Here is a 26,968-nt window from a genome sequence, read left to right as displayed (position 1 = left end):
ACTGTTTCTGTCGCAAGTACTGAACTCTGCTATTGTAGCACAAGAGTAGCCACAGATGAGTGAGTGAATGGGTATAGCTGTGTGCTGTTAAAACAATGTTTACAAAACAGGCATTGGGTCATATAGCCCATTGGTCATGGTTTGCCAGCTCTTGTCTATAGAAGAATTTATTAGACATTGGTGACAGGCAAGTAGTGAACAGGCAATGAAGAGGAAAAACTTCCTGTATTACTTCATTTAGTTAAGCATACACTCTTTCCTCACAGATGGTCAGCTCTACCCTTAGGTTGGCTAGTAAAGGGGTTTGCGATATCTTCCTGCTATAAATTCCAAAGCAACTCAACCTTCTGAAGGGAGCCATGAGACTACACATGTGTTACCGCCTAGGACATGATGGGATCCTTATCCTAATCATCTCAGTGTCTTCTGGGGAAAAGCCCAGCAGAGACAGACTTCAAAAATTACCGCCCTACAATATCTTGTGAAATTTCTGTAGAATACAAAATTTTCAGGCCACAGTTAGGGAGGAAAACACTTCTGTAATACAACACATGTAAACTTGAAATACAGATATCTTGACTTAAAGTTGGTTTTCAACTATTTGCTCACTCAAGTAGCTTATATGTATACTGGCCATATGGAGAAAGGGGAATTTGGAGCAATCAATTAGGATCCCAAGTCTCCTTATTTCCCATACTCAGATTTCCAAAATTAATGGCAAACAAAGAAGAAAAAAGGAAAGGGAAGGAGGAGAAGGACAAGGAAGAAGTAGAAGAAAAGAAAGAAGAGTGGGAGTGAAAGAGAGAGGAAGGAAGAACGAATCTGTACCAAATACACAACTATTTCTTTTCCAAACAAATCTTGGATCTCAGGATCTATGTTATTCATTTATTTACTCAACGGTCAAACACATAATGGAATATATTTTCCTACTCTAGATATCTGGCCCAGACATCTTACATACACCTCTCAGGCACCTGACAATCTATATGATCATTACTAGCCTGCTTTTTCTATTTCTCTTACTATATCATGATTTCCTTTAAGATGGGTACTGCAATGTTATCTTCAACTCATCTGTGGTAGGTGGCATTATTGGCAACAACTCTTCATCTCTGTCTCCCCAACTTTGTCATGTGACTTTGCAGTTCTTTCCATAATATTAGAATTAAACCCTTTGACAGTGGGCTTAGCCACAATTATCGCTTTGGCCAATAAAATAAGATGGAGGTGACATGTGCATGTTCCAAGCCGAGGCATTAAGAGGTCAAGTATGTTTCTGTTTGCCCTCTTGTGCAGCTGGCTTCACAAGAAGAGCTTCCTTCAGGCAGTCACTACCCTCTCAACTTGGGCCCAAGAGTAAATATACAACAACTAGAAGGACCTGCAACTAAGATATACAACTGTGTACGGGGGGATTTGGGGAGATAAAGCAGAAAAAAAAAATTAAAAATAAATAAATAAATAAAAAGAGTAAATATACATAGAAGGGGCCTGAACCAAGAGTTTGGTGTGAAGCTGAGTCCAGACAAGTCCATGCCCTGAAGAAGAGCTGCTCAGCTGAGCCCAGCCAAGATCAACCAACCTCCTCCTGACCTGAAGACACGTGAGCTTGTTAAAGAGAAAACCATAGTCACAAAGTGGCATCACTTGTACTAATGCCCAGGCTATCAAATCTAGATTTAATAACTAACCTAATTGCGGTTTTGACCTTCCCCAGAAATGCAATGTTAATTAACCAGTCTGGAATTTTCTGGGCAGTGCCAGTGAGGTAATGTGTCACCTGGGCCCTCTCTATTCCCCGGAGGAAGTAGCAGCAATCTGCATGATAAAATCCTTGCCTTTCTCTTCTCTGCAAAGAGAAGATGTTCTGGCCCCAAAGAATCTTTTCTTAATAATTTCCTTGCCCCACCCTTCTTCCTATAAAAACCTTCCATTTTGTATAACTCCTCGGAGTATCTCTCTGCTCACTACATGAGAGGTTGCCTGAGTCATAAATCATTTAATAAAGCCAATTAGATCGTCAAATTTACTCAGTTGAATTTTGTTTTTTCACAAACTATAATAGATAATTGCTGTTTAAAGCTACTGTTTTGGGATGGCTTAGCAGTAACAGCTAATTGACATGCCATCCCAACCCTATGCCTAGCAAAGTGTGTGGCATGTAGTAAATGCTCCGTAACAAAACAATGGGAAACCGAAAAGACCCTTCAACTATGTCCTTTAAGCCTTGATCTCCTGAGCCTGTTCTAAGCAGACAGCCCTCCTTTTCCTCTTGTCTGGGCTTGACATTCCAAATTATACAAATCCTCAACTTCCACAAGCCTCAGAGATCCTTCAATAATAGTACATTTAAAATCACTCCTGGAGATCTGTACTTGAAGGAAATAAAAAGAACAGAAGGGAAAAACAATGCCTGACCCGTTTGCAGGTCCAGATTGGTCTGTTTTTCCATTTTTCCTATTGAGCGCTTCCGTAATGAATCTTTTGTCCTATCTCTGTATTTTCTCAGGTCTCACTGCAAATTTACCATTCCTATCATTGAGGAGCTGTGGCACAATCTCCTTTACTAACTAAATTTGTAAAAATATTCTTCTGGCTCTTGGTAATAAATCCAAGAGCAATATTCATGACAGAGCCTCTTTTTAAGATAATGACAGATGTCTTCTGAGATGTGATCCTCTTTCTCACTGGGAAAGGACTCTTATCCTGATGTTCTTCAATAGGCCATTCCTCTTATTTCTCAGGATGTGTTTAGATAAACAGTTATCAACAGCAAGCAATTAATATAACAGGTCAAGAGATAAGAGCGGATATCCATCTCACAGTTGTGCCATCTACAGGAGTGAGCAGCCCATAGACCAGGACAATAGCCCCTGAAAACCAACTAGCAGAGTAACCTTCCAATGGAATTATTCAAGCTGCAATGAGAGTTTTTCCTTCACTCTGCTAATAAGTGTCCCTATATTTAATAATTTTTAAACAAAATAGACACATAATAAAATGTCTTTTCCCTAAAAAAAAAAAAATCAATGTATCCTTTGACATCACTTTCAAGCCCATCTCTGAATCTTTCTCTTCAAATGGGCTATGAGGTAGACAGTCTTGACTAGGATGTCAAGAGTCTTGATCTTTATCTTAACTGTTGTTAATTTTCTGTGTGATTTTGACATCAATACTTCTGACACTTATTTTTTCATCTGTAAAATGAGAGGTTTGCATGACCTTACATATATCTTCAAAATCTTCTTGATACTTAGTATCCCACACTAATTTCCATTGCTGGCTCTACATATATGCTGAGAGTTAATTTAAGGTCACCGTCTCTCAAGTTAGCCCATGACTGATCAGTCAGGGTTGGCAGCTTGACTTAGTGTACTAAGATTATAGTCAACTAGTTAAGGCACATAGGTATCTAAAAAATTTTCAAAAACAGTGTAGGATGAACATGAAAGAAAGGATTCATTATCCTTATCAAAGTTTTGTTAAAACCTCAAGTAGATATATTTTAATTTATATTAATCACTCAGATCAAGCTTTAGTCTCATATTAGACAGTAGCCAGAAATATATGTTCATTGGCACATTCTGTGTTAATGTTGTGGGAATGGAAGCTTAGCTGTATGAATTGCTGTCTTTTGCTATAAGAGTATCTCCCATAGCAATTGCTGACCCATGTGCTTACAAAACCACTGTCAATCATTATGAGCTATTTGTGGATTCTGACTGTGTTCAAAATAGTGCTGTTTTTAGAAAAAATGCAGGGAAGAAAACTAATATTTATTATCTATCATGGATAAGATTCATTTTTTTTTTGAGGAAGATTAGCCCTGAGCTAACATCTGTGCCCATATTCCTCTACTTTATATGTGGGGTACCTACCACAGCATGGCATGCCAAACAGTGCCGTGTCTGTAACTGGGATCTGAACCAGCGAACCCCGGGCCGCCGAGAAGCAGGATGTGCGAACTTAATCGCTGTGCCACTGGGTTGGCCCTGATAAGATTCTTTATACACATTATCTCACTAAAATGTTATAAGCCCTCTGCAAAGGATGGTTTTGCAGAGGAAATGGAAGCTTAAGGGGGTAAATAACTTGGGCAAGTAGAAGATACAAAATTAAAGATCAGATCCACCTAAGTTGCAATTACATATCTTTTTAAACATCACCAAACTGATAGTAAAATGAAAAAGTGATGAAAAACAAAAAGGCAAATTCTATATTTTATTGAACAAAGAATTTAATATGTTTCTGTCAAAATTCCAAAAAACGTCATTTTATGACATTTTGTCATTTTCGATGTGTCTGTTAAAATGATCAAACCAATATTGGCCTATTACATCTTGATTTCAGGAAAGCCAGCCTCTCATGACTTCTTCGTGGACAAGATGAAAATACCCCAACTTAATGACAGCTTAACCAGATAGAGAATATCTGGTTAAACATTTCTACACCACAAAATGTTAATTAACGGATACGTAGTTCAATAAATTCACATGTATACACATACACAAAACTTATGAGAGTATTATCTTCTAGATGCTCAGGCTGGAGGGTGACTAACTGCCAGTTTACCTGGGATTGAGGAGGTTTCCAGAACGTGATGCCTTCAGTTTTAAAACCAGGAAAATCCCAGGTAAACCAAGACAAATTTGTCACCCTGTCAGGGTAGTACACCTACACTCTGCTTATACATGCCCTGATATTTTGGCTTTGTTCACAGGGAAATAACCCTGGGTCCAAAGCTAACAGATAACAGGAAAGTATTAGTTAATAATAAGGACTAGAGACGCAGTTTTTGCCTCAAACTACATTATCCTTGGCTGACATATGCAATCTTAATCCTCCAATTTCTCCCTTAATGTTTCTCTGCCTGCTTACGGTGCTGAGGCTGACAAAGCAGCCACCATACTCAAGTTGTACCCATTTCCCCAGGCTGCCAGAAGTCCAGCCACAAGCAGCCCTCATCACTCCCTCTGCACTGCCTAGCAATTAGACGAGCATCAATATTATTTGCCCTAGCTGGCTACTGAGTGAGTGGCCACTGAGAGTGCCAGTTTCATTCCTAAACAAGCTGAATAGTAAAGACTGACTGAGGTCTGAAAGGTCATAGCCAAAATCTATAGGTTGCCTCAAGCTGACTGTAAAAATTGTGTTCTTTTAGGCTGTTGACCAGGATGGAGAGGCATCAGTGACAGGTAGAAAGCATGACAGAGCATTTCAGGCAGTGTAAGCAGACTCTCAGCATGTACAATGAGTATACTCAGAATTATACAACGGTGGGCACATTTAATATTCCTGCCAAAATACGTAGCCATTTGTTTAAAAGTAATAAATCACTTCGGTTTAAATGAAAGTTGGTTGGGTAATTTTTTTCTTTTCTGACAAACCCATGGAAGGGGAAGAAATAAGCTGAATACTATTCACAGCCAGCCAGGAGTAAGAAACGGCTTATGTTTTTAAAATAATCATGCATCCCTTAACGATGGGGTCTCGTTCTGGAAAATGAGTCGTTAGGTGATTTCATCATTGTGCGAAGGCATACTTACACAAACCTAGGTGATATAGCCTACTACACACCTAGGCTCTATGGTACTGCTCTTATGGGACCACTGTCGTATATGCAGTCCATCGTTAACTGAAATGTCATCATACAGTGCGTGACTGTATACTCTCTTCTCTGTGGACCTCAAATGGACATGAGCAGTGTAGGGGAGGAGGACATTTCCTCTCCCCAAATGGGGGTTCGTCTGGCTGGAGACCGAATTAAATTCACATGAGACAGAATAGCAAGAGAAAATTAAACAAAGCTTTATGAGGAACCATGGCCCGGGGCCTTTCTTCCCGAAGGAAGAAAGGGCACCGAAGAAGTGGGGTGCACACAGTGGTTATATACCCACAAACGGGGTGTTTCACATGTGATTGAAATGTCCCTCCCACAATAGTCACAAGATTGCCCTGTCGGCACAGTGTTTGATGGACACAGCAGGTAATGGTCTGCTGTCTCAGAGGGCGTAGCCGGAGGCAAGTCTATGTCTGGAGCTGGGCGGTCACAGGTGAGCGCAGCAGCAATCAGTTCCTAGCCTAAGGAAAGATGCTTAAGCCTTAAGGAATGCCAAAGTTGGGAGGGGGAGGGAAGTCAGTTACAGGAGGTTACCAGAGAAGCACAATAAAATGCAGATTTAAGTCCTTGCCTTTGGTATTGATTAAGAGTTTTTAGAGAGAAGGTCATCGCCTTTCTTCTTCCTGGTACAGAGAGGGAGGCACCTTTACAGATAGAGATTTACCTTACAAATGTGAACGTGTCGTAACAAAGGGCAAGTTCCATTCCTCCTTCCCTATCCCAGTTTATCAAAAGCAATCAGCCTCAAATAATCCTGATGCCAAAGAGACATATCTTGGGGTGGCCATTTCCAGGTCCCCACAGCAGTAAACCTGGGGTATAGTCCTAGTGATGTGTTACAGGTCTCAATATTTAGTCCTGACTGCCTGATGTATTTGCAATAGTGGTGATGGCAGTGACGGTGATTGCTGCTTATTAGAATGACTATCCCAATTTTGACTGACAAGCTTTTGAAAGAAAAGGCTAATTAAAAGAGGTAAAATCAGTGATATGTCAAAGTCAACTCATACGGCTGTCAAGCAGTTAAATTTTAGGAATTTTTGAGCCAGTTGTTAAACCAGTGGTAGTTGAAATCAGCCTTGGTGAGAGGATTTATACACGGAAATTGACAAACACAGTAATCAAGGTTTTGTTTTTGTCTTTTTGTTTTTCCTAGAAAGCTAATTTTTAAACGTTTATTAACAAAGCTGCACAAAATCTCCCCAAAAGTTGCAAACCAGTGTCAATTATGATTATATTCTAAAGCACCAGAGAAAAAACATGTCAACTAAATCCATTTTCTCACCCCTGGTTTAAGGGGATAATCTGCATTATCTATATTCTCGATTGCCTCATGGAAAATAAAGGTTAACCTTCACAAAGAACCTGGCCCACGTGAAGCTGAGGAACAACAAAAAAAGAGTTAACATGAGGTGTGAAACAGTTATGAACACCGGGCACCATTTATTTTAGCTGAAAGCACATAATTTATTAAGAGTGAACAAAAAAGGAAAGTCATCACTTTTCCTCCAGTTAATAATGCCTCCACTTCCCTTGTCTCCAAATGCTTTGTGCAGTGAAATTTAGAAGATAAAAAAAAAAAAATCCTGTTAGAGCTTTTCTATCCTGAGGTCTCCTTAAAAGCTTACGAATCTTTTCTTAGATTAAACTTAACTTCAAAAGCATCAGCTGTGGTCTCTGTTTGTCACTGTGAGAAGGAATTAAAGCGTTGCAGAGCGAAGATCCTAGAATGGTGATTTTTTCTTCTCCTAAAATGCATTTTCTTTCATGCAACCCCCATGGACAAGCAGCCCATAAAGAAGTGTTAGGAAGAATGGCTTTTGCATTTTGTACATGAGTTAGGGATCTCAGCATTCCAGGATGAATTCGAGTGGTTTTTCTCTCATCAATCTCAGGGTTCCATTACAAAAAAAACAAAATGCGGCTCATTTATTTCTCATTTTCCTTTCACTTTATTTATAGATTTGGGCGCAGGTTTCTGGCTGTGGGGATTTGCATTCCCCAGCATTAGTCAAGGTCAAAGTACAGAGCTTTTGTGTGCATTCTAAGCCCTTTCAAATATGTGCTCACCCCCCCGGTGTGATACATTAAAAAAAGATACCTTGTTCAGAATCGACCCACAGGCTCCTGCATTTTGTTTGTCTTCTATTAAAGACTAAGCAGCTACATTTTCATTTCAAATTCCACAGAAATGCTTTCAGAATAGCTTACATCTGGAGCTGTTTGACAACAGGAAAAGTATTAGGTGACTTCCCAGAATCCTTCCCTGTTCCTCAGTTACAGGCGCTGTAATGGCTTCCCTCTCTTCTCTGCACACAACTGCTTGTGAACTCTGGGGCATGAACTCTTTCCCTTTCTGGAACATTTGCTCGCCTTCCCCCAGATGCTGTTGTAGCATTTCCTCAAGGATCGAGATCTCAACTTGCTCTCAATAAAGTTGCTGATAAATAATATACGTAGTATGCATATATGAGAGTGATTGAGAACATATCCATCTTAACAATATCCAATTAAGGTGGTGTAAAATCTATAGAGAGTCAGGATAATGACCATTTAACAAGATGGACTTCACAGACTGACCGGCATAGTTAAATTCCTTATAAATTCCTTATGCAAAGATAGGTAATTTACTGATCATCTTGAGATCTCTAAGTCTGCTGCCCTATCTGTAATATTGAAAAAAAAAATCCTAGTTACTACCTCGTAGGTTGGTTGTGAGAAGTAGATTGTAAAATGTCTATGAAATGCTTCCTCTGGCACATAGGAAGTGTGCAACAAAAATAACGCAAATAATAGCTGTTGCTCAGTTACCTGTGCTTGGAAAGACTCAGCCCACTATAAGAAAGCGGGATACTGAATTCAGACACAGCTTCCACTAAACTTCAACCTCAAACACAAAGCAGCTGCATAGGGCATGCAAGATGCTCCCCTGGAAAGGAGGCCCAGATGCTCAGAGCAAATAGTTATGAGAGAATTGGAGGTCAAAACGAAAACCAGCCCCAAGTTCCTAAAGGAGCCCTGATTTTCTTAGTCTCTATTCATTTCAGTTTTCCCAGCTGTACAATTACGTTCTGATGTTTTCAGGGCTAGTAGACCAACGTAACCAAAATATTTGCAGACATATCCTACTACTTCATTCTTAGAATCCAACACTGATTCAGTAAAAGTTTTCCAGAAAAAAAAAAAGATTTTTATACATTAAATATAATTATTATTTACAGGATACCTTGATTTCAGAAACATAAAATCATAGAAAACAAGTGTGCTTTTCAGAATCAAGGAAATATCTATAGTTAGTTCAAAATCAGTTTCCATCCTGTGTGACCCACCCTTCTCACCAATTCTATTTCTCTCTCCTTTACTGGTTGTTATGGAACTTAGATTGGTTTCACGAAAAAATGTTGTATGTTGATCGGCCAGATGGGATGTCCAGAAATGTAGGCTAAGGCACAAATCAGAAGTTCGGTTAAGGAGGTGAGCTCAGAGCTTCCAAGATCTATGCATGTGGACAGTCAAGTGACCTGAGTACCAAGAATGGGACTTTTTGTTTACTGTATTTGAGTCAAGGTTCCTCTCACATTCATTCCAGAAAAATATGGATGTGTGGAATATGCATAAAAGTGCCTAACTATCCAGTGAAGGGTGAGGGTGGGTAGTGTGATGGGTTGGCTACTGAAGTAGCTAGGTTTGGAGTAAGGTCAGAGGTCTTGGAGAACCTGTTAAGACTAGTTACTTTAGCATTGATGATGTGGTCAGTAGTCCAAACTCCCAGGAATTTCAGAATCATAATTAGGGAAACTCGGTACATAGACATAAGACAGCCAAATCCACGCACCTTCAGGACACAGACCCAGCATTAGGAAGAAGATGGCCAGAAGGAGAGTGGGTTTAATAGGACCAACTGCCGAGGGACAGGATAATGGCTTCTGGAGGAGGATGGGCTTCTCTCTCCTCTCTTCCTGGGAGCACTCCTTTTCCTTGCCCTTCAGTGGAATGTCTACCCCATCTATAGGGATCTCAATAGCTGTCTCTTCCCTGCACATATCACTGTAATAGCTATATTCTGAGTATTTCTAATTTAAGTCTTGCTCCTTCAGCCCATCAGGAAATCTGGATAAATCTCTGAAGGGAGCCAGGCAGAGACTGACCAGGGGAAGAAGAAGCTTTGCTCTCAGTTTAGAGGATCCTTCTAACCACTGACGAGTCTTCATGAGTTCCCTTGGCATGAGACAGTTTCCTCATATCACACAAATGGCTCAGCGTCTCAAGATAACACTTGGACCTGAAGCTCATCAACACCTAGAACAATGTTATAAAAACCTCATTCTGAAATAAAGATAGAACAAAAAATGTATATTAATTCATACACAGATGTCTTGTGTCCCCTTATCATTAACCTTAAAAATGTTATTCTCAGGCATACTTTTCTGCATTTGTAAATTTAATCAATTGAACACAAATGTTTAAAGCCTAAAAATAAAATGATGTTTCCCATAGTGGTACGCCTTATGAGCATGCCCAAGAAGAAGAATGTATGAAAATGAAGCCAGGTACCTGAGGATTGCCATAGATATTCAATAAGAACGTGATTGCCTTTTGACCTTATTATGAATCTTGTCAATTTGCTGTTTTCTTAACTTGAGGGGTGACTTGGGTCTCAAGGATTTGTGAGCTTGTTCTGCAGAAGAAAGAGAATGCATTTGAGGAGGTTGCAATCACTGAATGGCTGGCCCTCAGCAGCCACTGAAACCCAGAAGTCAGATTGCCCAGGGGCTTATTGGGAGTGACCCCTTTGTTTCTCAGAAGTGCCTTCTGCCAAGCCCCTTAGCTCCATAAAACGCCTCTGCTTTCTGTTCTTCAGAAGATAGATTTGAGTGAACCTGGGCCACAACCTTCTCATTTTGGCCAATTTGACTAAACTTTTCTCTATCTCCAAACACCGACGTCTCAGTGTTTGGCTTGCTGTGCATCGGGCGCATGAACTTGAGATTAAGAGGTTTGGTATCAACAATATAGGGTAATAAATGCCACAGTAGAAGCAAATTTGGGGTACTATAGGAGTCCAGAGGAGAAGGATAAGCCCAATCCAGGCAACAGGACAGGGAATCAGAGAAGACTTCACAAGACGGGTAGGATTTGAGCCCTATCTTGAGAAATGACTAGAAATTAGCCATGGTAAGATTCTAGGCAGAGGAGGCAATGCAAGAAAAGTCAAGAGAATATACAGAAGTATTTGCGGGGGTGGGTCACAGGGGAGGCGATGCATGTGTGTGTTTGTGTGCATGGGAATCCCAATTTCCACCTTTCTTCTGAAGTGCAATCAGTCGTGCAAATTGCCTGATATGAATGAGTATAAATTCAACATGTTTTCTGACCAGAAGTCTTGTACTTTAAGCCTAACCTCCAGTTATAAAATCAAATCTTTGGGCCAGCACCAGTGGTCTAGTGGTTAAGTTCAGCATGCTCTGCTTCAGTGGCCCATGTTCAGTTCCTGGGTGTGGACCTATACCACTTGTCTATCAGCGGCCATGCAGTGGTGGCAGCTCACGTACGAAAAAAAAAGAAGAGTGGCAGTAGATGTTAGCTCAGGGCTAATCTTCCTCAGCAAAAAAAAAATCAAAAGTCTTTGTTTCTCAATTTAAAAAAATCTCAGGTACCTATATTAGATAGATGCCATATATATTTAGTGGGGAGAATTATAATAGTCCTTAGAGAGTCAACTCCTATACCTACAAGCAGGCCCTATCCTTAGCTTTGGCAATATCACAAGTTCCCAAGATGGTACACAGCTAGGAGGCTGCTTCCTGCTGCAGTGAGAGCATCCAGTCCTCCCCAACCATGTGGCTTCTCTACTGCCCTGGCCAGACTCCAGGCTATTTCCCTCTGTGAGACTTGCTGCTCATGACATAATTGGGTCATGTCGCACCGCAATGTGATACTTCTGGGGACCAAGCCAATTTCCTTCCCTCTCCAACCCATTCACTGCTCAATAGGTCAGTTAGTGGTATTGTAAATGACAAAGAGTGTGATCAAGCAACAATGATGATAAGGGATAACATGGCAAATCCTAATGTCAACCCCCTCCACGGGTTCACGGCCTTCAGATCTGAAGATTAATTCTCATTAGCCACACATTTTTTCTGGAAATGGTATCACCTTCTAAGTTGTTGTTCAAGTTAGGAGTGCTATAGGATAGAACATGGTCCTAGGTATGGGGATCTGAGTTCTAGCCCTGTGAATGTGCTGATCTACCGTGTCACTTTGGAGAAGTCACTAATCTCTGCCCTGTGCTTCCTCATCAGGAAAATAAGGATGCCTATTCTTCCTAATCTGCCAGAAACATCTGACTATTGGAGAGATGAAAGCATTCTCAAAAACTTTAAAACACTAAACAATATTGAATTAAGCCAGGAAGTTTTTCCTCCAGAGCATTCGTTGAGACCACTGAGAGCAAGCAGGCCTATTTCCTAAGGCAAGTGGGTCAACAGCAGTTGTCACACTTTTCCATCCATGCAAGATATGCTGCCTAATTTAGAAGGAAGTCTGGGATCAGAGAAGTTAAATTCACTCCAGTGGATACTAAATATTCATTGAGAGTCGATCATGCACAATGTGCTGTGCTATATGTTTTAATTTTAGTGATTTGTCCAAGGTCAGAGAGCTGGTTAGCGTAGGGCTAAACTAGCTGCCCTCACTCCCAGCTGTGTTATCCATCATTCCATTCCATCCTCATGTTCTGGAGCCGTTTTCAGTTGGGCAAATAATGGAATTTATCTGCTTTAGTTTCACAACAGTTTCATCTGAAGCTCTCCATAAAGCACATGGATTTTTCCAGAAATATTTCATTGTACTTCTCTTAATTTAGAGAGGGGAAAAAATACATTAGTGACACCAGGACTTTTCCAAAGAAAAAAAAATCTCAGAAATACAATGGGGTTCCTAAGAAAAAGCAGCAGGAGCAAGGACAGCACAAGATGCCAACACAATCAACACATAAATAATTCTACAATTATTGGCAGGCCTAAACTCACTGACTGTCATCCTAAAAGAAAAGGAAGTCAGACCAGAGGTCCAGCAATATGAACCAAACGATCATCTGCCACTCCGGTCTTAATCATTGCTGCCCATCACTGGATGTTCTCTCTAAGCTGCATCCACCCGGCTGTGGCCCTAACCACATGGAAATAAAATAAAGAATGGAAAAGAAATTTGGCTCTTGTCACAGAGAACGTCATGCTGATTTATCAACCTGAAATATAGTTTAATCTGCATAAAAATGGAGTCTTGCAAACTGACTGGGATTAATAGGTTCCAGTTCTAATTCCTTCTGGTGGTCTCATTTAAATGGGCCATTCATCACTGTGACCTCTTTTGATAATAGCCTTACTGTAATATTTAATTTTACATTAATTCTGTTGTAACTTGGCCAATGTTCATTTGCAGAATAATCACTAAGGAATTAGCTCTGCCCCCACCCCCTTACCAACATCCCCATGAATGCCAAAACAATTGAGGATGGTCAATTCCCTTATTGGCAAAAATGTATTGTTCAAGAATCATGTGAGTTTGAGTAGGATAGGGCATAGGAAAAGGGCATATTAATACAGAATCTTCACCTGGACTATAACGTAAGACATTTATTTTGAGCCAATTAACATATAACCTGATTTTTTGCCATTGAGCCGCATTTTAACAGGTCAGTTGGCACACATTCGTTGATATTTACTTGTGCTAGAGTCTGGTGAAGTTACCTAGGTTATTATTGCTTCTTAGCCAGAAAATGCCTGATCCTGAGGGACTTCGTGGATTATAATAAAGTCCAATTCAATGTAACATATTGATGGAGCAGGCGTTATGTATCTTCTATGTGTTAGAAAACTAACAAGCAACTGTCCTCAGGAGTCTTACAAAGGACAGTTCATACCACATCTGAGTCAAGGCGAAATTAAAACCAATGTTTCTACCAACTTGGCCAGGGGTGGGATGCAAGCCTTCTTTGGCCTTTTCCCTGCTCTCTGGAGCAGTCAAGCAGTACACTAAGGGGACAGAAGGAGACACACCAGATACAGATGTCTGTGTATGTCCACCCATAGTTCTCTGGACAGTCAGAGAAACCAGAGAGTGCTGTATCTGGCAAACACAGAGATAATGAGAGTAAAACTGGCCTTCCAGACAAGAAAAATCTAGGAACAGGTGAGATTTTTCTCTCTCCCATTCCTGCTGGATAGATCTCGGAGGGGATTAGCAATTGACACCTGAAGGTTACCTAAAGGCTCTGGCTCTGCTCAATGAGCTAACGTGTCAGGGGTGTTCTGGGCAGGCAGCAGCTGGTAAGATGATCTCAGCTTTTGTTGCAGATATAAAAGATGCTCAATATTGTTCTGCAATGTGTCATTTTGCCTCTTCCTATAGTTACATCTCTTTAGGTAATATGCTCATGATTGATAATGAAATTACTTTCTTGTTTGAGAATTTAGAGTTATAGTACAGATTATCTAATCCAACTGTAGATGAGACAATACTGCCATAAAGAACAAGTAACTTGTTCACAAGTAGCAGACAGAAGAGGTGGGGGTGACACGGCCCAGGCCAGAATCCACACAGTTTGATTCCTGGCCCACTGCTCCTCCCACCTCTCATGTCCTCAACTGCTACTTCAACCATTTCTCACCATGAGTGATCATTTGGGTCAGAGTCCAGTTAAGGAGTGAACCAGCCAGGCAGCTACCTTGGAGCCAATTTCTATGGTGCATTAAAATATGTTCCTCCTTACTTCACCACTTAAAAATATCATTTTGAAAGGACACCAAATTACTAGTCTACCAAGGGTATCCACATCTCTCAATCTAGCCCTGATACAGACTTCTCTAAGAGAAAGTGATTCTTTATATCACAGTAGCCAGAGAAAAAAAGAGCAGTCTTTCCCTAGGCTGGCAAGTTATTGCACACTATGCTGAGATGCCTAAAATATCAAGAGTCTGGGAAAGTTGAGAATTGACTCCTTTTCCTAAATAATGATTTAACATATTTTTCTTTCTTCTCTCCCTCCAACAGTTTTTTCACATCTCAATCTCAACTAATGACCTTGTTTCACTGGGGTCTGGGGGACGGAGGGGAACTGAAACAATCAGAAAAGAACTTCCACAGCCCAGCATGAAATCTGCAAGCCTGCCTACATCTGCGCCCAGTAGTCTTGCCTTGAAGAAACAATGAGCAGACTGTCTATGCTTCCTGTCTTAGGCCAACTCAGATGCTCAAGGACTTTGCTCCTGAAATCACCCCTCTCTCTACCACATTAATGTTTACCCCTCTGCTGAATCATCCCCATCAGTAACCCAATATGTTTGATATGACGCTGTTTTATGAATCCTTGTCTTGATCCTCCATCCCTCTCCTAATGCCTGAGTTCTCTTCCCTTTTATAGTAAAACTCCTTAAAAGTTGTCCATACTGTTTTTATTTCCTCTTCTTGATTTTCTCTTGAACTGTCCTCAGTCTGAATTTCATCCCCACCACTTCACAGAAATAGATTTTGTCAAGCTCACTAATAATCTTTACGTTGACAAATTTCATTTTCAGTTCTCATCTTACATAACTTTTCCGTAGCTTTGTCATAGTGCCTCATTCCTTCTTTCCTGAAACGCTTTCTTCACTTCGTTTCTAAGACATCACTCTCTCTTGTTTTACCTCTTACTGGTTTGCTCCTTCTCAGCTTTCTCCTAATTTTCCCAAACTCTAAATGTGGGAGAAACTCATAGCTCAGTCCTTGGACCTCTTGTTTTTCTACCTGTGCTAACTGCCTAGGCAATCTTATCCAGCCAGGTGGTCACAAAATACTATATCTATCCAGAAAACTCTCAGATTAATAGTTACAGTTATTAATCTTTTTTTTGGCCAAATCTCTTTTTAAATGTTACATTAACAGATAGGGCTTCTCTGAACTCTCCATATAAAATAGCATCCTCACCACCCTCATCTGTCCTCCTTACTCCCCTCACCCTTTGAATTACAGATCCATACACCCAAAAGCATCCTGGATAACATTACTCGGATGTCTAACAGGCATTTTAAAGTTAGCTTGTCTAAATCCAAATGCTTGTCATCCTCCTCACAGGGCCTGATCTTTGTTTTGCCAGTAAATGGCAACCCAATCCCACTCTTTAGTTTTCTCAGTCCAAAAATATTTTTAATCATCCTTAATCCCCAACTTGTTCTCACATCCAATCTGTCAGTCAGTCAATCCTTTGGCTTTCCCTTGAAAATATATCCAGAGTCTCACTACTGTGTACCAACTCTAGACACCACGGGGCTAATGCATTAGTTTCTCAACTAGTCTCTTTATTTCTAACCTTGTCTATCATCATCTGTTCAATGCGTTGTAGTCAGAATTATCATTTTAAATCAAGATCATGTTGGTCCTCTACCCGACACCAACCAATGACTCCACACGCCACTCAAGGAAAAGTTGAAGTGCATGCAAGGCCCTCTAGGACTCTGCACAATTTTTCCCCACTACTTCTGTGATGGCCTGAATGTTAGCAGCGGCACATCCTAGGCTGAGTGGACAGCATCAGTTGAGGGATGAACACCAGGTATATGGGAGGAAAGCCACGTAGCGTTCATCATTGAATCCCACACACATCTTCTCTTTTCCACACTGAAGTATTTAAATGCTGAAAATTACAACTAATTTTAAGAAACCCCAAACTGGCAAATGAATAAGGACTTTGTAGTAACTCATCATCACACCACTTTTATTCCTGAAAACAAGAGCACCTCTCAGAAAGGACCTCAATCTTCTCTCACTTTTAAATGATACCATCCCAAGGGCACTAGGAACTCACCAAGATGGATGAGGATTTTCATTCCAATTTTTCAGCATGACATGAAGAGTCATAGAAATGTAAGAGCAAGTACTTACATTTGAACTGTATCTGTTAACTTCCTCTGAAGGAAATTTCCATGTGTTTTTGTTTGGTCTTGATTTGAGCAGTTTCTTATAACAGAATTGTTTCTCCCCATTGAGAATCCTCTCATTTCTATGGAGGACCTCAGATACAAACATATAGTCTTCAGGACGGTACTATCTTAGAAAGTCTATGACATCTAGGAGAGCAATAGGAAGAATAAATTATATTACTTCTGACAATTCTATCTCCATAGAAGTCATTTTATATTATAACAAAACAGTTCTAAGTATTAACTCTTCATTTCAAGTTCTTGTTGAATTGGAAGGAATGGAATTTCATTAGCTGCTATGATTATTTACCTGGTCATACTTAGCACAAGTTAGCTACCTAAAGCATAGGATAGTAATATTAACTCACATTGTACAGGTACTACTACATTTATTATTGAATTTAATCACCCTCACCACCATGTAGGGCATTGGCTATTATCCCATTGTATAGAAAAGGAGTTGAGATTCTCAGTGTTGAAATTCCATACCAAAAGTCACACAGGAAGTAGTAAGAAGTGCCAGAATATATACCACATTTCAATCTTTGAATCGTTTTAACCACGCATCTGCTGGAAGGATGGTTTTTATTTATTCTCTAACCTAGAAATTTATTCTCAATTTATACAATTTATAATCACAGACTCATTCTAATGAAGACAAATATATTCAATTATGTTTTTAAACAACTGCACATTGGGCCAATAACCATTTACTTGTAGCAGAAAAGTTGAATATCTGCAAATAATCAGATACTTAGCAGTCACGCAAAAGTTAATCTTGACTATTTTTTATCTTCACACCACTTTGGGGCCTTCTCATAGCACAAGTTTTACTTAACATATCTTCAGGAGCCTACTGTCAATGCGAAGACCTGGAGCGCAGATTTTCTGGCCAATGTCTGGGAAGTCTTGACATATCTCAGTAGAGAAAAACTCCCAATCATCTAGCAGAACCTCTTTTGTCACAACTCTATGACAAATAAATCAAAAGGCTATAATTCCATTATCATTTCTGAAATTGGTTTTCAAGTAAGTTATCTAATCAGTTTTTAATCTTTTAAGCAGTTTAAAGCATTTAAGAGAATCTGATGTATTAAGTTACTGAACTTTTAATTAAGCTCTCAATTAATGTTTAAATATTTTGGGAAATATAATTTGTTATATTAGTAAATTTTCAGTTTACTAATTGTGTAAGTAGGATATAAATATGTGAAAAATCATTAATTGTTTAAAGATGTGTAAGATGTCACATTCTTTAACATGTTTAAAACCATACCCCCAGAAAGGCACAAGGAAGTATCTGAAAACAATTTCCAAATTTCTTCTTTGGCTGTTAATAAAGTGTAAAAGAGAACGATATTTACTTTAAAATACAGAAGAAGCTAGAATTCTCACTCCATGATATAGACATATAGTCAATACAGATAATTTGTAATAGAAAAAAAAAACCAAACAAATCAACAAACAACATTTACTATATCATTATATCAACATCATTTACATGTGACTTTTATATAGATGGTACACATATTTAGTTTATGACACTCAACTTGTTTACTAAGAATCTTATTTATCTTTGCTGACCTTCTTACAGAAATGTGATTTCTTCCCACTCTTTTGTTCCTTACATACGATATTTCAAGTCCTAGTAGCCTGTTGAATAGTATTACTCTTGTTAGAAAACCCCCACCATTCTCCCATCACTGGGGCCCTAAATTTTAAAATCATCTTTAATTTCTCCTTTTCTTTCAACTGTCATGATAGATACCATCTCTGATATTATATTCATTCCTTCTTGCATTCAGTTCCATTCAAAATATGATCACCCAAGATCAGATTTAATCATCCCATGCCTTATAAGTTCAATAGTGCATCATTCGACTGTGCAATCTTCCACCTCCCACTCCTCCAGTACATCTTAGGTGACTCTACAGGTGAGCCGTCCTTTGAAACAATTTTATACTTATTCTTCTATCCTCAAAATCATGGTTCCTCTTTCCTACTGCATCTGACTACAACTGCTAGGTTTACCCACTCAATCTATCAATAGAGAAACACTCCTTTCTCCCCATCACCATTTACTTACCTTACGTTTTCTCCTGGGTGTATGCCAAGACCTTATACTCATTCCTGCATGTGTACATTTACTCAGGTCATGTAACAGTTTCCTTAGTCCCCTTCCCCTTGAGCACTGCAATCTCCACAGCTGAAACCATTCCAGCTCCCTTAAGGGAAAAGACTTTTAGGTCCAGGCCACAAGACAGTTGAAACCCAGCACTTCTAGATCAGCATTTCCAAAGTATACTCAGTTGCATACAAATTCTATGAGCTGTTAACACGTACATCACATATATACAAACTCATATGCACACACAGCATCCATGGTTATAGATGAGTTAGGGAAATACTGGTTTAACCAAAGTCTAATAGTAATATTTATCTTTTCTGTGGGATTTAACATTCCACTGTACAGTAATTTCTCTAGGACTGTACTATGCCAGCATACAAGGAGGTAGAGAGTATATAGGAACTCCTAACTTGTTGACTATCCTTCTGATACTTCAGTCCTAGCAATGGTGGCTCTGTCTCGTCTCCCTGGACAGATATACTTAACATGAGGCCCAAATGGACCCTTGTTTCCTTGGAACTGACCTCAGTCTTATTTTCACACCTTGTTACAAGGACATGAGTCCCGCTGGCAACACCAGTCACTCTGATGGGGTCCATGCTACATGCTCCTCAAAATCCTTTGTACTCACCAAATGTCTATGGGGACTTTCTCTGAATGTCTACTGTTAAGACTCATCCAAGCATGGTTCAGATTCATCACTACACCCCCCTCTCCACTTTTGCCCCGTTTTGGCAAATCCAAACCTTTCAGTTTACAAATTTAAGGTATTTATTGCAAAAAGAACTAGGTGGAAAGCTGAGGCTACCTTCATAGACACTGAACCATTTCTATTAGAAAATCAGCTCAAATCTGCAAAAGCAAACACAAACGAGTGGGACCACATCAAACTAAAAAGCTTTCTGCACTGCAAAGGAAACCATCAATAAAATAAAAAGCAACCTACTGAATGGGAGAATTTTCATATATCTGGTAAGAGGCTAATATCTAAAATATATAAAGAACTCATACAATAGCAAATAGCAAATAACAATAGCAAAAAAATAAACAATCTGATTAAAAAATGAGAAGAAGATCTGAATAGACTTTTTTTTCTCCCAAAGAAGACATACAGATGGCCAACAGGTACATGAAAAGATGCTCTACATCATTAATCATCGGGAAAATTCAAATCAAAACTACAACAAGATGTCACCTCACACCTGTTAAAATGCCTATTATCAAAAATACAAGAAGCTGGGGCTGGCCTGGTGGCACAGTGGTTAAGTTTGCATGTTCTGCTTTGGCAGCCTATGGTTTTCCAGTTTGGATCTTGGGTGCGGACATATACACCACTTGTCAAGCCATGCTGTGACAGTCATCCCACATATAGAGGATGATAGGCAGGGATGTTAGCTCAGGGCCAGTCTTCCTCAGCAAAAAGAAAAGGATTGGCAGCAGATAGTAGCTCAGGGTTAATCTTCCGTCCCCCCGCCCCCCCCCCCACCCCCGCCAAAAAAGGACTAGAAGCGAGTGTTGGTGAAGATGTGAAGAAAAGGGAACACTTGTGCACTATTAGCAGGAATATAAGTTGGGGCAGCCTCTAGGGACACTAGTATGGAGGTTCCTCAAAAAATTAAAAATAGAACTACCGTACAATACAGCAATTCCACTTCTAGGTAGTTATCTGAAGAAAATGAAAACACTAACTCAAAAAGATATATGCATCCCCATGTTCATTGAAGCATTATTTACAATAGCCAAGATATGGAAACAACCTAAGTGTCTATTGATGGATGAATGGATAAAGAAATTGTGGTATTATATATACAATGGAATACTATTTGGCCATAAAAATGATAAAATCTGCACTCCAATAATAAAGGGCAGATATTTTTCTTTCATATATGGAAGAGTTTGCTCATTAATCACCCCAGACAGTTGGAAAAGATGATATCAACTGTCTCTTCCAGCTCTTATAAGGAGATTCCGTGAACTGCCAGCTCTCCGAGACAACCAACCAATTGCACATTTTCAGCTATATTTACAACTTGGAACTTAGTGGATCCTAAGATATAAATCTCATGGACTGGGTAGTTTTAGCTCTCCTAGGCAATATGATTCCATAAAGATTCACATTAAAATATAAACAATAACATTAATGAAGACATGTAGAAGGTAGAATTTTAAAATCAGAATAAACAGCCTTGCCTTTGAAAGCAAATTCAAAACAAAATAACAAAATGTCAAGGCACAAATATCCACTCCCCATCTTACGGATAGAAAGGATGGATGGGGGGAGGGGGCTTTCAAACAGGAATGAAATGTGTACAGATTCTCAGGGCAAAGACCAAAGATGAGGATACACACTGGGAAAAATAAGGTTGGACAAGTAGGATAGTGCTGGATTATAGAGGCAGGGGAATTTCGACTCTAATTTCCTCTTCTTTTTGTCCTTAAAAACTCCTTTTACTCAGAAAATAAGTTCTGTCATCATAGGCACCACTTTCATCCCCAGCCCGAGCTCTTTTGCAAGCCCAACGTGCTCACTGCCATCCTTTCAACTCTGTAACATTTCACTTTAATACCTCTGCCCCTGAGGAGGGGCCGAACACATTTTGGCCCAAAGAACTAGCTGCTCAGCAACATATCAGCAGGTGACCTTTCCTATTGACACTGTCCGCGGGGTGGCTCAGCCACAGGGACAGGAATAAATTCCTTCCTGAGCTGCCTCAGATGGAGGATGGGAAGTCGCACAGCCATTCAGTATTATTGAGACGAAAGACTCTCCATGGCAAGGTGAGTGAAAACAATGAAAATGGACCCAGAGAGTAAAGTCCTCCCCACAGTGAAAGCTACAAGGGCTGCATTCGGTTGTAGTCCCACCTGGGAGCAAGCTACTGGATTTGAGGTGTGATTTCCCCCAAAATTAAAATTGGAGTCTGGATGAAGGAGCGTCCTTCCTCTGAGGTATCATTTTCAGAGCTCCAAAGCCAACCTGAAGTGAAACTGGAATTCAGGAAAATTCTTCATCCCGCAACCCTTTGACTTTTTCCTCTCTGCTTTTCACAATAGTTTGGCAAGACATAAACTAAATTTGCACTACATTAAAAATTGAACTACTGCTTATTTATGGGTGTCTTTGGGTGTGACGTTATTTGGGGAATATGACAAAGTGTAAGGTTTAAAGGTGCTGTCAATCAGTGAATTTTAAACATTTTGAGCTGCATAGTTTGTTTTGTAAACCACAAGGAACCTGAATCTGAAAGGCTAACAAAAGTGTAGCTTCTCTGGTTAAAGAAGGTTAATGACAAAAGAGCTGTAACTCGTCCTTCCAAAGCAGCACAGAGGCAGATGTGCACAATGCTGGACTTCTGAGGATGATACTGAAAAGCGTTGCCCTGTATATAAAGGTTACACTAAGCATAAGTTTTCATCATCAGGATAGAAGGGCCAATTCTTGGTGGAGACAAATAGGGATGTGAATCACCCAAAAGCCATTTCTATCCACTTTTCCCAACACCATTTATTGAAGAGCCTATCCTTTTCCCTTTGAGTAGTCTTGGCTCCCTTGTTAAATATTAATTGATTGCATATCTGAGGGTTTTTTCTGGGCTCTTCATTCTGTTCCATTGTTCTATGTGTCTGTGTTTATGCCAGTACCATACTGTTTTGATGACTGTATCTTTGTAATATAAATGGAAATAAGGAAGTATGATGTTTCCAGCTTCGTTCTTCTTTCTCAGGATTGCTCTGACTATTCAGAGGCTGGCTATTCCATATGAATTTAGAGGTTTTCTCCTATTTCTGTGAAAAACACCATTGGAATTTCTATAGGGATTGTATTGAATCTATAGATAGAATGTCAATTATATCTCAATAAAACTGGGAAAAGTAAAGAAAAAACCAACATTCTCAGTATAAAAAACAAGACTTTTCTATTCATCTGTGCAATACATTCAGTGATTTTCAAAGAACAATCACCTCCCTAGTTAAGAGTTATATTGCATTTTTATACTTCTTAATCGTGACAAGTAAACTTCCTAAAGTTTCTTCAGGCTCATTAATCCTTATAGCCTCATTGGGAGGATTAAATGGGACAGCATAAGAAAGATACCTGGAACAGTACTTAGCATAGATCTAAACCACCACCCCACTCCCAGCCAAGCCCAACTCATTGTTTTCAATGAGTTTATAATGCCACTGGGGGTGGGGAGGGAGGCCACATGTAAATAAACAACCAAGAACATTTCGGTGCGTTCACTGCCATATCAGAAACGTACATAAAGTGCTGTGGGCACACTAATAAGCAATTGGATCATAGGAGAGACTTCAAAATGAACAAGCCACCCGAACAGATCTTGGAAGGCTGAGTTCACATTCACTAGACATATAAAGGAGACAAGTGGATGTTGCAAGTATAAGGAAGACTGAGCAAAAAACAGAGAGGCAAGAAAATACATCAGGACTCGGTGCCATCACAGAACAGGGTGTGGGGAACATGGGTCTTGCTTGTCCATGTGTCCTCCAAGTCAGCATCATCTTTGGTGGAAGTTGACTTATATCTGGAGATAAAGCTAGAACAATGCTTTCAACCAGTTTTCATTAGTCTGCACGTCTTGAGAAGGAGGCTAGACTTTATTCCACACATAGTGGGAACCACTGAAGGCTTTCACATCATAGCAGCATGATTATAACCTGATTTTACAGAGATAATTCTGGTTTTCTTAAGGAAGAAATGTTGCAATTCAAACACTGATGCCAAGGAGATAATAAAAGAAGGTAACTTAAGAAGTTCAGCAAATGCTGATAATATAACTATCATAGCTAGCATTTACCTTAATACGTGCTAAGGACATTGCTAAAGTCTATTATTGCATTACGTCTTCTAGTCTTCATGATAATCCAGTGGGAAAGATACTACAATCCTTCCTATTTTAGAGATGAGGAAACCAAGGCACTGAGAAGTTAAGCAATTTACCAAAGTCTAGAACTACTTAGAAGTGGAACCTACCCATGAATGTAGGAGATTTGAATGATGATACATATCTAAACTAAAATCAGTGTGATTTGATGACATTGGACACAAAAGTAAGTGGCCAAAGTAAACCAGAAGGTTTTTAGCTTGAAAGGCTGGTAGATTTTGATGTCTTTAAGTGAAAAGAGAACTTTAGGACAACGAGCATATGTGCCAGGAAAAAATGGGAGATAATTAAGAAGACAGATGTCCAGGTAATTGGGAATGGAGAGCAAAAGTTTCAATAATAAATTGCTTCAGATTTTTTACAATGTTAATTTCCTTATATAGACAATTAAGAGTCATACAATATACATATATATGTAAGATAGATTAATTCTATATTATCCATTTAACAAGACATGAACGTCTTTTGAGTTTTGAATTTGGATTCATGTCTTAGCATCATTTTGTACTCTGAATGGTTAGTTGATTACCACACTTGGTGTCTTCTGGATCTTTCAAAATTTTATATCTAAAAGACACAAAAGGATAAGACTATACATAACCATAAAATACATCAAAGGGTGAAAAAAAAACATTAGGACATTTAGAGAATGTCCAAAATATGAGATTTTAAAAGAAATATTTTGACTAGGAAGGCAATTTAGATATTATTTAGGATAAATCACTTCCTTTTTTGAACGGGGACATAAAGACAAGAAAGGTAATGTACTAGGGTCAAGTTTTCATTCACACCAGAGTTAGATAGAGTAGGTAAAATTATTGGAGATAGGCTGAAAAGAATCTTCAGTTAATATTGTTTTTTTTAAAAGTCACTGAGAATGAAAAGCGTCTGTAATTTTTTTTTAATCAGATGATGGCATACATCTTCCTTACCAACATATTTCAGGAAGGGTAATTTTAGACACAAATGGTGGAAAGGAATTGTGCGATCCTTTTAGGAGCCTGAGCCCATAGCTGAAGGGGTCATATTGTACCACTCCTTGAAGAGAGGCAGACAGGGACACTTTGATGCACTCCACAGATCACATCTTTCCTATCTCAGGATTTTTCCCAGGCCTTGAATGATATTCATCCACTTTTGAGACAAATACATCTCCCAACAAATGTCACATGCTAGAGCATTTAAAGTCTATTTTGAAAACTTTTTGAAAAGCAGCACTTGATGCTCCTCTGCCTTGCTTTATAGACTTATTCCCTCTCAAAGGCAGAAAACTCGAGGAAAGAAAAGAAATTATTTTTATTCCTCTTTCATTTATTGCCTAGGCTATCCAAGAACAGGAAACACAGTAGGAGCTCAAAATATTTGTTGATATTCCTTGCTTTGACATGATTTAGTCAACTTTACAAAACAAATTGTGCAAAACTGTTCTGTAAATAAAAAAGATTATTTCCAACAGTGACAGTTATACATTATTTTCATGCTCTATATATTATATTGTTTTAAAAAGATATACACAGTTAGGATATGTTGGATTTATTCAGTAATATGTAGTTGGTGATTCTAGTCTTATAATCACATTTCATTAAGAAATCCTCTCCTCTTTTCATATCCAAACATGGCCCTTCCATTTTTCTTTCCTTCTGTGAGCCAAGTTGCTTATTTATACCCTGTGGTTCTTGGAGGATTGCCCTATGCTTGTATTTTTTCCCCTCATTGTTTATTATAATGTTTTCATAAAATATTAAGTGTTGACATTCAAAGTTGCAGTTTCTGTCTGGAAGAGAAGCCACTTTTAAATGTGAATAACATTAAGGCCTAGAAAGTTATCTGGTAACACAGCCGGGTTACTGATTTCCCAAGAAACTCTGGATTTCCATTGAGGAAGAATTTTTGGTGTTTGGGAAGTGGGAGCTGGAGACAAGTGTGCACATAATCCCAACTGGAGCCAGGAGCACGTTTATCAGGGGTCATTTAGGCCTAAATAAAGGCATTTTATAAGATCAGAAAACCAAAAGTTCTCAGTTTTCACAGATTTCTTGTCTTCTGTGAAATTAACAGGAAGCTTTGTATAACTGAGATTAAATAATACATATCACTTGAAAGTTTCACTATGCTGCACTACTTTTCCATTCTTGCCTTTTAGAGGCACAGACAAAAACTCAGCTGCTTTCTTTATAGTCACAATTGAGGGTTTTATTGGGACAGAGTGGGAAAGATTTAAGATAGGAAAGCCAGGTTGAAGGGCTGCTTGAGGAATTATTTTTACCATTCCAGTTTGGTCACTATCTCCATATGGTCTACGCTAAAACAAAAATCTCCTCCATGTTGAATGTCACTTCTTTTGTAATACAGATTACAGTATTGACTAACTTCCCGTTGGCCTCCTGGATATGTCACAAATCAGCAGCATCGAATCCTATTCTACCAGAGAAGTATCTGTCAGGCATCCACATGTAGGCCTATCTTTTGGTAGAAAGTAGATTTGTACACCAGCATGAAAAAATTATATTTCCAAAGGGACCCACTAGGCATTTTAGCCGGGTAGTGACAGGATTTGATTTATATTTTTGAAGCGTTACTCTGGCTCCTCTGTAGAGAATGGATTCTGAGGGGAAAATGAACAGAAGTGGAGGGAGAGGAGACAAGAGACTCTACAATAATCCTGGTGATGGAGAGTGGTGGCTCCATGTAGAATGATGGCCGTGAAAATGGAGAAAAGCAGAAAGATTTGGAACATATTTTGGGAGTGGAATTAGACCTGAGAAGTGCAGGGAAGATAGGACGGTACCTACCTAGAAACGCAAGAGAGAATTTCTGCAGTCAATTCTCAAGATTCTTGGGATTCTCTGATCCGCCATCTTATGTAGCAACATCTCACTTATTCTAAAGAACTACTGGTGCCTAGTACTTCCTATTCTTGGTTCAGTTTTGACTTTTACAGGAACTTTTTGATTTACTCAAACTTCCCAATCCAATCTTACCTATATACATAAAGAAAACTGCATATCTATACTTAATAGACAGATACCTACTCAAGTGGAAATAGGATATCCATCTACCTGTCTGTCTGCCTCTATAAACACATTATCTTTCAGGGACTTGGTAGCTAGAAACCAAGTCTGTCTCATGCCAAAGCTTTTGCTCTTTCCTCTGCATGGCAATGTATCCCTATAGGCCTAGTATCTTACTATAGAATACAGGAAATATAAGTGTATTTAAAGAATCCATTTCTCTTAGATAACTTACAATCCTTTGGGGGAAAGGAAAAAAAATTTTACTTAACAATATGGACCAGTGAAAGGCAGATAAATCATTAGTCTTACAAGGACTGAAGAGATATATAGAAAAAGAGGCC

The 26,968-nt window shown here is 39.2% G+C and overlaps 1 long non-coding RNA gene across 9 annotated transcripts in view; it reads right to left on the bottom strand.

Annotated features, from left to right (window-relative positions):
- The window catches only part of LOC139084548 (uncharacterized), a 235,923-nt gene that overhangs the window by 31,871 nt on the left and 177,084 nt on the right, over positions 1 to 26,968 (bottom strand). For 3 of the 9 annotated variants that reach the window (XR_011542015.1, XR_011542014.1, XR_011542016.1), the window contains 2 exons: positions 16,544 to 16,728; positions 10,178 to 10,301 (listed from right to left, as the gene is read on the bottom strand). The exons of 2 other annotated variants lie outside the window; for them this stretch is intronic. This is a non-coding gene — a long non-coding RNA (uncharacterized lncRNA). Of the gene's footprint in view, positions 1 to 7,551; positions 9,950 to 10,177; positions 10,302 to 16,543; positions 16,729 to 26,968 lie in introns of those variants that run through there. 4 more of the 9 variants (XR_011542021.1, XR_011542018.1, XR_011542019.1 and 1 more) reach the window with 3 other exon arrangements.

The sequence above is a fragment of the Equus przewalskii genome, chromosome 7 (assembly GCF_037783145.1).
Source record: "Equus przewalskii isolate Varuska chromosome 7, EquPr2, whole genome shotgun sequence".
Classification (NCBI taxonomy): Eukaryota; Metazoa; Chordata; class Mammalia; order Perissodactyla; family Equidae; genus Equus; species Equus przewalskii.
The sequence above is the reverse complement of the archived record's forward strand: the minus strand, read 5'-3'. Positions and strand labels throughout refer to the sequence as shown.